This window comes from Rhinolophus sinicus, linkage group LG07, assembly GCF_036562045.2.
Source record: "Rhinolophus sinicus isolate RSC01 linkage group LG07, ASM3656204v1, whole genome shotgun sequence".
NCBI lineage: Eukaryota > Metazoa > Chordata > Mammalia > Chiroptera > Rhinolophidae > Rhinolophus > Rhinolophus sinicus.
In genome coordinates this window covers 112,089,850-112,103,386 of record NC_133757.1, presented here as the reverse complement: position 1 = coordinate 112,103,386, position 13,537 = coordinate 112,089,850, and the positions used below count along the sequence as shown (strand labels likewise).

General features: G+C 37.1%; 1 protein-coding gene across 1 annotated transcript in view; it reads left to right on the top strand.

Moving 5' to 3' along the window:
- The first annotated feature begins 1,779 nt into the window (after nucleotides 1-1,779).
- IL15 (interleukin 15) overlaps nucleotides 1,780-13,537 on the top strand; it is a 120,483-nt gene continuing 108,725 nt past the window's right edge. Inside the window, exon 1 of the mRNA XM_074338483.1 lies at nucleotides 1,780-2,113. The gene's annotated coding sequence lies outside the window, so the exon portion shown is untranslated. The remainder of the gene's footprint in view (nucleotides 2,114-13,537) is intronic.

Below are 13,537 nucleotides of genomic sequence, written 5' to 3'. Positions count from 1 at the left end.
ATGAATGTGTCCTACTGTATGTACTTTAGGTTATATATCTAGAAGCAGAATTGATGTATTACAGGGTCTATGCATCTTTAATGATAATAGATCATTTCCAATTGTTTCCCCAGACTTTACTCCTACCAGGAGAGTATTAGGGTTTGTTTTACCACATTTTATTTTATTAAAAAGTAAACACTTGATAATATTTACTATATGTCAGACAATATTCTTAGCACATTGATTGAAGCTTTATAATATAATTAAGGTAAGGTAGTATTGCTATTCCCACTTCCAGGTAATGAAATTGAGGCACAGAAAGGAGAAGTGACTGGCCTCAACTCACACATTTGAAGGAGAGAGTTCAGTTCAAGAGATTAGATTCTTAATCTGTCTGCTATGTGCCTCTCGTCTACTCTTGTATGTATTTTCATACTTTAAAATTTTTGTTAACCTTGTACATCTGTAATGGTAACTTCAATTGTGATTTCAATGTGCACTTTCCTCAACATAAATGAGATTGAACAGTGTTTCACATATTAATTAAGCATTTGGATACTCTCTTTTGAGGGTTTTAGGTACATCTCTGTTGCCTAAGTTTTTGTTGGATATTTTACTTTTTCTTAATGATTTGTAGGAGTTCTTTCCATAGTCTGGATATAAACCCTGGATAGTCTTGATATATGTGTACACACACACACACACACACACCACACACACACTGTAAAAATTTTTTCTACTCAGAGGCTTTCATTTTCTTAATTGGTACCTCTTAGAAAACAGAAGTCATTCATTTTAACGTAGTTAAATATATAAATTATTTCCTCTATTGTTACTCTTTTTGTGTCCTGTATTACAAACTATACCCACTAATGGATATATATATTCTATATTATTGCCCATCTTATTCTCTATAAATTTTATTTTTTGTTGAGAGCTCTAATATATCACAAATTCATATTGTATATGGTGTTGGGATAGTTAATTTTATGTGTTAACTTGGCTAGGCTATGGTGCGCTAGTCTAGATGTTGCTATGAAGGTGTTTTGTAGATGTGATTAGCATTTCTACTCAGTTGATTTTAAGTAAAGGATATTATTACCCTCAGTAATATAGATTGACCTCATTCAATCAGTTGAAGGCCTTAAGAACAAAAACTGAGCTTACCCACACAAGAAGGAATTTTGCCTCAAGTTTGTACCATAGAAATCCTGCCTGAGTTTCAGCCTTCAGCATATCCTATGGATTTCAGACTCAAGACAGCCGCTATTATCTGTGTGTCCAGACTTCTGGCCTGCCGTACAGATTCCAGATTTGCCAGACCGCTTGGTCACATGAGCCAATTCCTTAAAATAAGCCTCTTTGTATCTCCATATATTCCTTTGGTTCTGTTTATCTAAACTCCCCTGAATGATGTAGATTTTGGTACCCAGAATGGTCCTAGAGGAACAGAATCTTGGGAGCGAGTTTTCTGCGTTGGTTCTGCAGTTTCTGGGCTTGGTTCTCTCATGGGATTAGATTTAAAAGCACTAGTGACTCTATTGTCAATAGTAAAGAGGGCACTGATAGTTCATGGCATGACGTGGCAGTAGAGATGTGCAAACTATCATTGGATTGGCTGGGTGTTCCCAAGTGTACTCAGCAAAGTGGGGAAACAAAAAGATGAGCTCAAATACTCATAAATTCCCAGCTCAAGCGCTGCATAAATGAGCTTAAAGTTTCACAAGCCGTCCTGAGAGGAAGCCTTATCTCCTACAGCTGCAGAGCTGATATTTCTGAATGACAAACCCAGTCTCATCTTGTGAGTGGCTGAATTACAACATAAATTGAATTTGCAAGCTGATGAGATGTCTACTGTTAAAGTGAGGGTTTTGATTATGAAGGAATGGGATCCTGAAAATTGGAATGGGAACATATGGGCAGTTCCTGATGAAGTTGGGGGCACTAAACTCTTAAATGTTGATGCATCTTCTTTGCCAATGGAAGCAGCCACTCTGTCTCTACCTGAGGTTAACTGTGCTTTGCCTGAGGATCCTGTACTGGCCTCTCCTGAAGTAGTTGCCTTGCAAGAAAGACACTGTTGATTCTCTTCAGGAGCCCCCTTCCACCATCCGTCTTTGCTTCTTGACCTGTAAGTAGGTGCAACCCCCAGCAGATTTCTGCCCTCTTGTTCCACAAGTTCACCGAAATCATAGCTCAGTTTTATAGTTCATTTTATCCTAGATGGATAAAGGGCCTCTGGGCCAAAGCAGGCTTTGAGTGCCTTGTTTACCTGGTTCTCTGGGTTCTTGTTTTCTCATGTTTTGAGCTGATAATTCTTTACTGTTCTGTAAATTCTTCAACATTGAGAAACTATTTTATCCAGCATTTTTTGGTTAGTTTTGAGGGTGGTCTGTCTGTGCATAAGTTTGTGTGTGTGTGTGTGTGTGTGTGTGTGTGTGTGTGTGTGTAAATAGTTTAGCCTGCCATGACTAAACAATGGGAAACTTCTTTTAAGCCTGTTAAATTTTGGTTTAGGAAAAGAGGAAACCTTTCATGCAGCAATGAGGGTTGGTAATTATATGTTCCTAAGCTATTATTCTATATTATATATTGATGAAGCACTTCTGGCTATTGTCCTTTAAGATGATTTTTTTTTGGGGGGGTGAGGGGATATGTTTTTAAGGATAATCACAGTGAAGAAGAAGAATCTGAAAAATTTGAGATAAGACTAGAAATAAAATAAGATCAATCATTTTAAAATATATTCTAGTATGGCAATGAATTAATAAGAAAGAGTATAAATATGTGAATAGCTCTTTAGAACCAGAATCCATTGTCCACTTTAACACTGAACACACAGGTTGAAATCCAAGTGATTAGTGAGTTCTGCCATTTTGGTCGAAGGGTGATTGCCATGACCTCATAGTAGGAAGAGTCTGCTTTAAATGGTGGTTGCATGGAAATCTGTATCATTCTGTCATTTTTCTGTGGGTTGGGTAATACAATTTAGAACATAGTCATTTCAGATATCTCTATCTCTATATCTAAATCTATCTATCTATATACTATTACTTATAACTGTCAGAAATAACTTTTTAGTTGTATGTGCAACATGTCTGACACTTATGATTTGTTCTTGATTCTTTCTTACATATAATGGAGGATTTGGCAAACATCTACAAAAGAGGTAATAAAGTCAAAATTTACAACTCAGGGGAAAAGGGTGAGGATGCCAGGGGTTGTCTGGGGGAAGAGGTGGCTGAGGGAAAGACAACATTCATCTGAGAAGGAACATTAGCAGTGGATTGTTTCTTCTAATACAGTAGTTCTCCAATTTGGCCTCACACTGTAATCACCAGGGAAACTTTAAAAATATACTGATGCCTCAGGATTTCAAACTTAATTGGTCTGGGATATGACTTGGGCATCAGGATTAAAACAAGCAAACAAACAACTCTCCATGTGCTTCTATGGTGCAGGGAATTATTCACAATAAAATTACTTTAGGAAGCAAATTCCTGTAGTGCAATGGGTCAATATGTAAAATTTAAGTTTAAGTGCAATTGTTCTGGCAGTCAGATATACTATGAAGTAGACAATACTAGAAGATGGGGGATTTCCGTATTTCCACTATAAACAGAACCAAAGATATAGTGCTTCAGCTGTGGCATGAGGAATTTTGATTGGAGCAAAAAAGAAGATACTTCCTTAGAGTTTGGTATGCGATATGCTGGAATGGCTAACAAAGGCGTGTTATGGCATCTTGTTATTTGTGCACATTAATTCGAGGCAGTTTTGCTTCAGGCTCTAAACTCAGACAGAGCTGGGTTTGAATTCCTGTTCCTGGACTAACTAAATTCATAAGCCTTGGCAAAATTAACCTCTCCATGCCTTAGTTCCACCGTTCATTCAATCGTGGAACAAATATTTATCAAATAACACCAGGCAGGTATTGGAGATATATCAGTGAACAATACAAAGTGTGCCAAGTGAGATGACATACCTATCTTACAGGCTATTTGCAAAGATTACATGAGAAGTATATGTAAAGTGGATAGTAGAGTGTTTGGTTGTTATTATTATTATCATTATTATTATTATTAAAATTATGTATAGCATTTTCTCAAAGGGATAAAAAGCATTAGATTGGAGTTAAAATCAGCGGGAATTTTTATTAATGGTCTTTAACAATGGTTATGTTTTGCTACCCTCTGTATTTCAAGTAGAGCTTAAAGCAAAAAGCAAAGTAAAGGCACACACTCCCTAAAATAATCAACCACCACCACTACCAGCAACAACAGCAAGAACAACAACAACAAACCCCAAAGCATATATGACATGTCCTGGGACACTGAGCAATCCCAATGGCTCAGAACCACATTTTGGAAACCCATCCACAGTATATTCAACATAGGACATAGTGAATGACGGCTCTCCTCAATCTCCTTTCACTTCTTAGAAAAGAGGCTATTACTGATAAAAAAAGAAATAAAATCCATTCATGTGAACTGTACATCCCCAGAGCATTAGCACAGAGATGTAGAGTTGAATAAATGATTTAGGAACAGTTTGTCTACCTCATTAAAATATAGAGCACTCCCCTTTAAAAAGGATGTTCTGGGAATAGAGTAAAAAATGAAAGCCGAAGAATATTCAGGAATGCCTGTGTTGCTCCTTACGACGTGGGCAATATACTTATAAGTGAATGGAATTGGAGTAGAAATCTGTTATGTAAAGCCAACAGCTATCTCTAGAGGTCTTCATTAGCCACCATCACTGGGGACCTGGGAAACAGAAACTATTTGCCGATAAGGACATTGATCGCATAGTTAGCCATTACATTTTCATGTAAAATTTGTTCTGGAACTACTAATAAAGCGAAAACATTTGAATCTTCAGATTTTTATAGCTCCCAGCATACAATAAATTCTTGACAGTGTTATTTTCTTGTTCTCTGTTCCTTCACTGTCTTTACATACTCTCTTCTGTGCAGTAAAAGATCTCAGAAACGACAGGGGTAAATGAATACTGCACTTAACTTGGAATCAATCTCAAGGGCTCCCGTGCCAGTAGGCTGTGCAGCAAAAAGGTCCAACAGATGTCATACCTACACTCCTGTTTCTTAAAGGCTTACTTGTGTACTGTCAACCAAGCCAGTCGTTTAGTTAATCTATTTTGGTTGTTAAGGTGTTGCAAATCTTCAGTCTGAACACTTTTAGGCCCATTTTCTTACCTTGCAGAAATGTGAGCTGAGTTTCTACCCTGTGCTGATCAGGTAATAAAGATGACCTACATTAGGAAATCATAACTCTGGGGGTGGCTGGTTAGCTCAGTTGGTTGGAGCATGGTGCTAATAATACCAAGGTTGCCGGTTTGATCCCTGCATGGGCCACTGTGAGCTGTGCCCTCCTTAAAAAAAAAAAAAAAAGAAAAGAAATCATAACTCCTCCTTGAACTGCTTATTTTAAAACTGCTTATTTTACTCATTGGTGGTAGAAATTAATTTTTTCAAAGACTGTTTACATAAGTGACAATTTTTGCTGAGTTCACGCTAATGGAGTGGAATTGTACAAAATAATAATAATAAAGGAGGGGAGACTAACATATTAATTGAGTGAAATTACATTCAGACCAGCTTTTTCTAATATGATAATATGTATTATTAGTCCATATATGTATATGTATTCTATAGTACTATTTTAAATACTACACAATGATATTTAACAATGAGAAACAAACAACTGACTATGCTTGGAATTACCCAAATGTTGTTGAGATGAGGCCAAATTTAGATAGTTTGGCAGCTGCACAACCCTCTGTCTTCCCACACTCATTGGCATTGAACTTGCTTGCTTTGTTCTCCCAGCGGCCTCCTTCTTAGTGTTTCTCCTTCATAAACTGTTGGGCTCACTCTCCTCTTCAAGAAGCCAGCTTCCCTTTCCTTCCTATTTCTCACTCGTGACCTCTTGACCCCTGACTCATTTATTCTTTTTCTGTTTGTATAAACAAATGAGAATCAGACAAAAAGAAAAGATATTATAGTTTTTAAATTAAAAGATGTTGATTTCTTTTTCCTCATTTTTTCAACTTCCTTAAAAGTTAATGAGATAAACTTTTAAGGGTATAATGTGTTTTACGATTATGCATTTACACAATCAAGTAATAAGTATTTACTGGAAACCTACTTTATGTAAGACATTATAATATATGATGAATTTAACTCTAGGAATTTTATTGTTATTTGGATTTTAACATTATGTCACTAACAGATAGGACTTTAGTGAGAAATGCAGAATTGTGATAGAAAGCAACACACAGAAACACACACAGTCTCTCTATTCTATTTTCTTTAAACAAAACATAAATAAATGGAAACATATTGACCCTAAAGGGCTATAAATAAAAATCTGTGCCTCTTCATGACTTATTGATACTGAAAGTGGGAAAAAAAAGAAGAAAAAATGAATTGTTTGGGGCTTGGGCCTTCTCCCTTCATTTCCCATAACAATCACCTATGCGGCCAAAACCCACCCTCCTTGACAGTAGCACAGCTGTGACAGGGAGTGAGAAAAAGTGGAAATGTTGGGAATTGATCCAATTAAAAATATAGAAAAAATGTACTTCATATTAAATGACTGATTGTCCTCTTACCCCCTTTGACCTAAAACTTTGAGAACTATATCCTGATACAGTTGCAACAGCTAATGTTTCAATATTTGTTTAGTAATTAAGACCGACTTGCAGAGATTTCATTCTTGAATAGGATAGAAACTGCAATAGTTTAGCTGATTTAAGGAAGATAGAACTTTCAGCAAAGATTGGGGAAAAAAAAGTCAAGCGTAGCATAGTAATGATCTACCATCTAATTAGGTTATATTGTGCCTATCACAGCTCTCATTCCAGTGGTGACTGCTAATAATATGTACAAACATAAATCAGATTACATTGTCTTAAATCTTCAGAGCATGAATTGGTCTTCTGCAGAGCCCTCGAATTTAGCACACTGATGACAATGCGTCATCCCACAGTTTCTCTTTGCTTCATTGTTTAGTCCATGTTCAAAGCAAGTAGCATCCTTCAGCAGTTTAGGTTTATTCAAGGGGCTACTCCTCATTCTATGTTGACTACATTCAATGTTGTGCAGTTACAGACATTAGGCATCAAGAGACTTATAGCCTAGTCTGTCACCTTTGAAATGAAACTTAAAATTCATTTAGGCCAACACTTTCCAGTAGACAAAAGGTGACTTAGCCTAGGGCACCCAGCTGGGTGACCTCCGAGAAAGCTCTCCTCCCCCCCACGCCACTGCTTTTCACTCCCCCAGGGAGCTTCTCTTCCTTCTCTCAGCAATTTTGGTGACTCAACCCGTCACAGAATTGAAGACTCAGTTTCTCCACTGTGAAGTGGAAATGATAAGATAGGTATTTTGCAACATTGTTGTAAATAAAAAATAGTTTCGAATGTGCATTGAGTAGTATAATGCTTCAGATATTCAATGCAATAGGAGGGGATATGTTCCAAGACCCCCAGTGGGTGCCTGAAACCACAGATAGTCCCAAACCCTATGTATACTATGTTTTGATAGCTTAATTTATAAATTAGGCACAGTAAGAGATTAACCACAATAATAATAAAGTAAAACAATTATAACAACATACTGAAAATGTGGCATTATTGAGTAAAATAAGGATTACTTGAACGTAAGCACTGTAATACCTTGACAGTTGATGTGATAACTCAGATGGCTACTGAGTGACTGAGTGATTCATGTGCCTGGTGGGACCGGATAGGATCGCACTAGATTTCATCATGTTACTCAGAACAGCGCGCAATTTAAAAGTTGTGAATTGCTTATTTCTGGAAGTGGCCATTTAACATTTTCAGACCACAGCTGACCCCAGGTAACTGAAACTGCAGGTACGGTGGGGACTGCTGTATAATCATTTCATCATCCTGAAGAAGGGCTCAGCCATGTTCAGAGCAGCCGAAGCAGGGGGCCTGTATCACAGTAGGCCTTTCGGGACTTCTCACATTTTCCTATTGTGAACAGTTTTTGCTGATGAATCTGATTGATCCAAATAGAGTTGAGTTTATTTTACAGTACATGGTAATGAATTGTCAGATTTTTCAGGTCTTCCCCCTACTTTAAAAAAAAAAAAAAAAAAAAAAAAAAATATATATATATATATATATATATATATATATATATATATAGTGTGTGAATATGACTGAATTTTATCGCTAAGTTCATTAACATGGTATTGACGGTTTCTCTAATGCGGTCAGTTTAGCAGCATAAGGGATATGATCCGTTGGTCTACTGGTCTGTAGACCCAATTCCTGAGTATTTGTCCTGGTTACTGTAGTGTAACCTTGGCCACATTGTTTAACTGCTCTAATACTCCATTTCTTTTCATGTAAATGAGAACAGAGATGAATGATTTCTAAATTCCTTTTGAATTCTAAGATACCGTCAGATCTCAGCTTTGCGAAACATAGATAAATGTTTATGGAATAGTGTGGCATTTTCTGTGAAAATAGATTGTCTAACACATTTTTTCTTTGAATTAAAGTTACTAAAAAATCAAAGCAAAAAGGACAGAAAGCCTTCAGTTAGTTGCAGTGGGCCTTCTTTGACAATAAAAGGTACTTGCTGGAGATCGACAGTAGCTGTGGAATTAAAACAACTCTGAACTCCAAATTGACTTAGTACATTCAGAGACACAAGAATAAAATCTATTAACAGCTTAACAGAATTTAAATGAATAGTCTGAGTAATAAAGGAGAGTTCCACAGGTGAATGCTGAGAACACTTCTGGATGATTCTGAATTGTAATATTTGATTTTCTCTGAGTGAAGAGCTGAGTTCCTACTGTGTATGTACTGAGTTGATTAAAGAAACTGTGTTTCCATGGATGTGGAAGTGCAAATGTATCACTGTTTTTTTGTGTGTTTTTTTCTCCCAGAATACAGGCCTACCTCAGAGATATTTTAGGTTTGGTTCTATACCACCACAATGAAGTGAATATCTTAATAAAGCAAATCCCAGGAACCTGTGCACATAAAACTTATGTTTACATTATACTGTAGCCTATTAAATGTCTAAAAACAAAATGTGCATACCTTAGTTAAAATACACTTCATTGCTAAAAAATGCTAACCACATCTGAGCCTGCGGGAAAAATGGCACCAATAGAATTGCTCAATGTAGGGTTGCCACAAACCTTCAATTAGTAAGAAAGCAGTATCTGAGAAACGCAATAAAGCAGAGCACAGTAAAATGAGGTGTGCCTGTGTCCCACGCAGTTTGGAGGAAGACTATCCAACACTTGCTCTCAGAGGCCCCGCTCTCCCCAGAAGTGGTGAGCCTGTTGGTTTGACACTCCCGCCTCCGTCTGGCTCTGTGCTATCTAGAGCATGGAAGACAGGAGGGAGAGCAGAAAGCACATTTGCTGTCAGGTTTTGAATTCTGGCTCTAGTTACATACTAGTTGTGTGAACTGGAGAGAAGTCACTTAACCTATTTGAGCCTTTTTCTTCACCTTCAACCTGAAGGTAAAGTAAATGTGTACAAATAACACTATTAAACACCTTCTATTCCTTACTCTTAATAAATGGTAACTAGTATATTGTCCTGTCTTATCTTTTGGGCTTAGTCTTTGCTTGGATATGTATCCCAATCTGGGTTTCTGGTCTAGTTTATACCAGGTTTTCATGCTCCCAAATTTTGTTTGTGCAGTAGATATCCCTGCCTTCTACCTAAATAATGTCCCCTATTCCTTTACTGTAGCTCTCTACCCAGTTCCGTTTATTATTTCTTGATATCTAAGTGTATACCCACACACACCGTGGTCAGGCAAGACAGAGCAAGCTTTTAAATGAATGCCAGGTATTTCCAAATAAAGTCTGAGTAGGATAGAATCAATGACACATTCAGTAACTAATCAAATCCAAATATTCAGATCAAGCAAAAGACTTAATTCTGTTTAATTCTTCAATATAACTACGTATGCCTAGCCTAAGTCCTAATCTTGCAACAACCGCCCTCTCCAAACTTCTGAAAAGAAATCACACCTCTTAATATTTTATCTATCATTCAGATAAGCAAGTTCTTGATCGTGTTCATAAGTCATTAAATATTCATCTTAGCTTCTTGTTCATCCATTTGTGTTGCTTTCTTTTGCCATTTGTGGGAGCCTCAGGGAAATCACCCCATAATGGAACACTGCTCACTTGTATGACGTTTTTTTCTTCTTATGGGATCATACAAGAATAATAGATTATGATGATTATTCTTAAAGGATGAACTAAATCCCCTGGATATTTTTCTTAAAGACAGGTTGTTTACACTGAGATAAAATGAGCAGATAGACTGATTCCTTGTCTGATGACCCTTTTGTTTAGGAAACCCACATGCTTGCTCTGAAAAGCAGTTAGGCAGAAATTTTCACTTTTGTATGCCAATAAAACAAAATGAAATTACAATTGGACTTCTCTGTGAACCCACAAGTTCTGCCCAAGAGAGAGTAATGAAAAGCATGAGAGCATTCTCTCACATTTCTAGAACTAGTCCGTACCACAGAATCTGGGCTGTAAGGTGAGGGCAACCCCTCTCTCACTAAGGGAATGAAATTAGCTTAGGGACCCTGTGAGAGTCAGACACCCAAAGATTCCCATCTTAGGAAGAGGGTTGAGAAACAGGTGAGGACTGTGGAAGCTGGTGAGAGCCTTTATCTGGTGTGTGTGTCTTGGTGTCCAGAAATGCCAATCTTATTGCTATAAGGAAGGATACTAGTAGGGCCCTGCTCAGAGATAGAGAAAACACAAAATGTTGTAGACTAAATATTATGCTAAAATCCCAGGGACATGCCTTTTCATGTTAGATAGAAAACATTTTGTTTTTAAATTTGTGCTCTCTGGTACACCTGAAATAGTCTCTTACTGAGCAGGATCTCACATATCTATTTTTAGAAGAAGAGGTTTCTTTACAATTCTTCAACCCAGAATATATTCAAGAAGTATTTTGAAAAGAAACACCCCTCATAGAATGCCAAGCAAATCAATATTTACAACAATTCCCTTTGGCCTTTCCTCTGCCTCCTTGACTCTGGTGCACATAGCTATTGAAAATCTTCTTGCTTGCCATGATGGATAATCTTTTAAAACCTGGAGTTGAAACATACTATCACTAAAGACCTATTAACATCTCTAAAATTTCACTCTCCATTGACTTAAAGGAGCAATATATTTTGCTCAAATAATTCGTTACGAATTCATGGTAGTGACTGCTTGGTTTCCGTTCTCAGCTGAACAATCAACATTTCTTCAGTAACTCTCTGTGTTTAGCTAACTCACAACTATGCAGAACTGGACAGCTCCGTCCACAGTGACACACCACTCTCCTTCCATTGCATTTTCATGTGATGTATACGACAAGAAATGGAAAAGGCACGAGCCTTATCCTCCTGGCCTTCCTCCTACTCCCTTCTGAACAGTTGCTCTGTGGTTCCACCATCACCTCTCCATTGAATCAGCTCTGGGAAAAGTCATCAATTCGTTTTTACTATGCAAAGGCTTTGATGTCTGAAGTGTACTGTTCATACACTAAAGTTTCTCTTTGTATCTGAAAATGCCTTTCTATTCCTTACTTCTGATCGGCGGTTTACCTAAATTAGAATTCTAGGTTGACAGATATTACTTTATTATTTTGAAGATCTTATTTTATTTCTTCTGGTTCCTAATGTTACTGAAAAGAAGTTGGTTATTTGTCAATTTGTCGTACCTTTGAGGGTCTTTTTCCTTTGGTTTCTTTTTGCTCTTGGTATTTGTCGTTCTGTAGTTTCATCATGCCACTGTTGGGAATTTGTTTCTCTTTATCCTTTTCAGTGTTCATTGCTTTTCTTCAAGCTGAAAACATATGTTTTTCTTTTATTCTGGAAAATCCTTGTTATAAACTGAATGTTTATGTCGCCCCAACACCCCAAATTCTTATGTTGAAACCTAACCACCAATGTGAGGGTATTTGGGAGGTGATTAGTTCATGAGGGGGGATTAGAGCCCTTAGGAAAGAGCGCTCTCTTGCCCCTTTGGCCCTGTGAGGGTAGAGCAAAAATTCTGTGACCCAAAAGGGACCCTCCCCCAACCATGCTGGCACCTTGATCTTGGACTTCCAGCCTCCAGAATTATGCAAAATAAGGTTCTCTTGCATATAAGCTACCCAATCTTTGGTATTTGTTATAGCAGCCCAAGTGGACTAAGTACCTGATCTAAGTGTACGTTTCCATGAGCTTTGTAATTTTATATACACTAACATCTACCACAACCAAGATATGGAATATTTTACCACCCTAGAAAGTTCCTTTATACTCACCTCAGTCAGTCCTCTCCAACCCTTGACCACAAGCAACCATTGATTGCCTTACTATCACTTATATACATTATTCTTTTCTGAAGTGTTGTCTTCTCATAAATTTCAAAATTCAATAACTATTGGAGGCAATGGACGTGTTCTAAAGCAGGATTGCAGTAACGGTTGTACAGCTGCACATTTACTAAAAATTATTGATCTAAGTCCTTCTGATGGATGAATTTTCTGGTAAATTATACCTCAATAACACTATTAAAATAATTATAAACATTTAATGGCTATTTTCTTGCTATAAATTTTATTTAGCTCTATATTAAATATTTCATACTTTTCTATTCTTTCATTGTAGCTTCTTTTCCTTTCCTTTAATCTCTTTATGCATTTTCAGTATACTTCCTTCAGGTCTCTTTTCAATTATTTTATTTGTCCTGTTTCTTAGAGTGAAAATTCCAGTGATTGTTAATTGTAGGTTCTCCATTCTTATAGTTTGCTTCATTTTAAAATGTGCAATTTTTCATTGTCAGCTCTTCTTCTGAAGTTGTTTTAGCTGTGAGAATATAGCTGTTGTGCCCTGGGTTGTAAACGTATCCTACTGAGAGATTTTGATATTTTTAGATCTAGTTTTTTTTGTTGTTGTTGGTTAATTCTCAACCATGTAGGTGGTATGTGTCCAGATACCTCAGGAGGGACCATTTGTCTTTTCCTCATTGCTTTCTTTAGAAAGAGCAGACTTCCTTATTGCTTTTGCATCCAATGTATGCAGCTATTTTGTTTCCATTTTAAAAGATGGGGCAGCTCTTTGAGGCCCTGCCTGCCTGAGGCTGTCTCCATGCCTGCGTGGGTATTAAAAACCCAGCCTCCAATCCCAGAGCCAAACACTCAACACAATATTAATTCTACCTCGCACTAAATATTTGAGTGTAATCTTCTTTTTAGCATTTGTGGGATTTGTTTTCTTCGCTTTCTTTCTTTTGAGTTCAGTTTTGTGGTTAAAATATTTTTCACTACACTTCTCCATCATTTCTATTTATTTCTAATGTGGGAGGGAGTTAACTGCATTAGCTTAGTTCACCACGTTGCTAGAATTCCTTACTCTGCAAATCATGTGATCCCTTTCCAGTTCTTCCTTCACTTGATTCCTTGAAACATTTGCTGTTTAACGTTGAGCTCTAGGTGTGGGGGTCCTCATAGGGTTCATATGCTCACA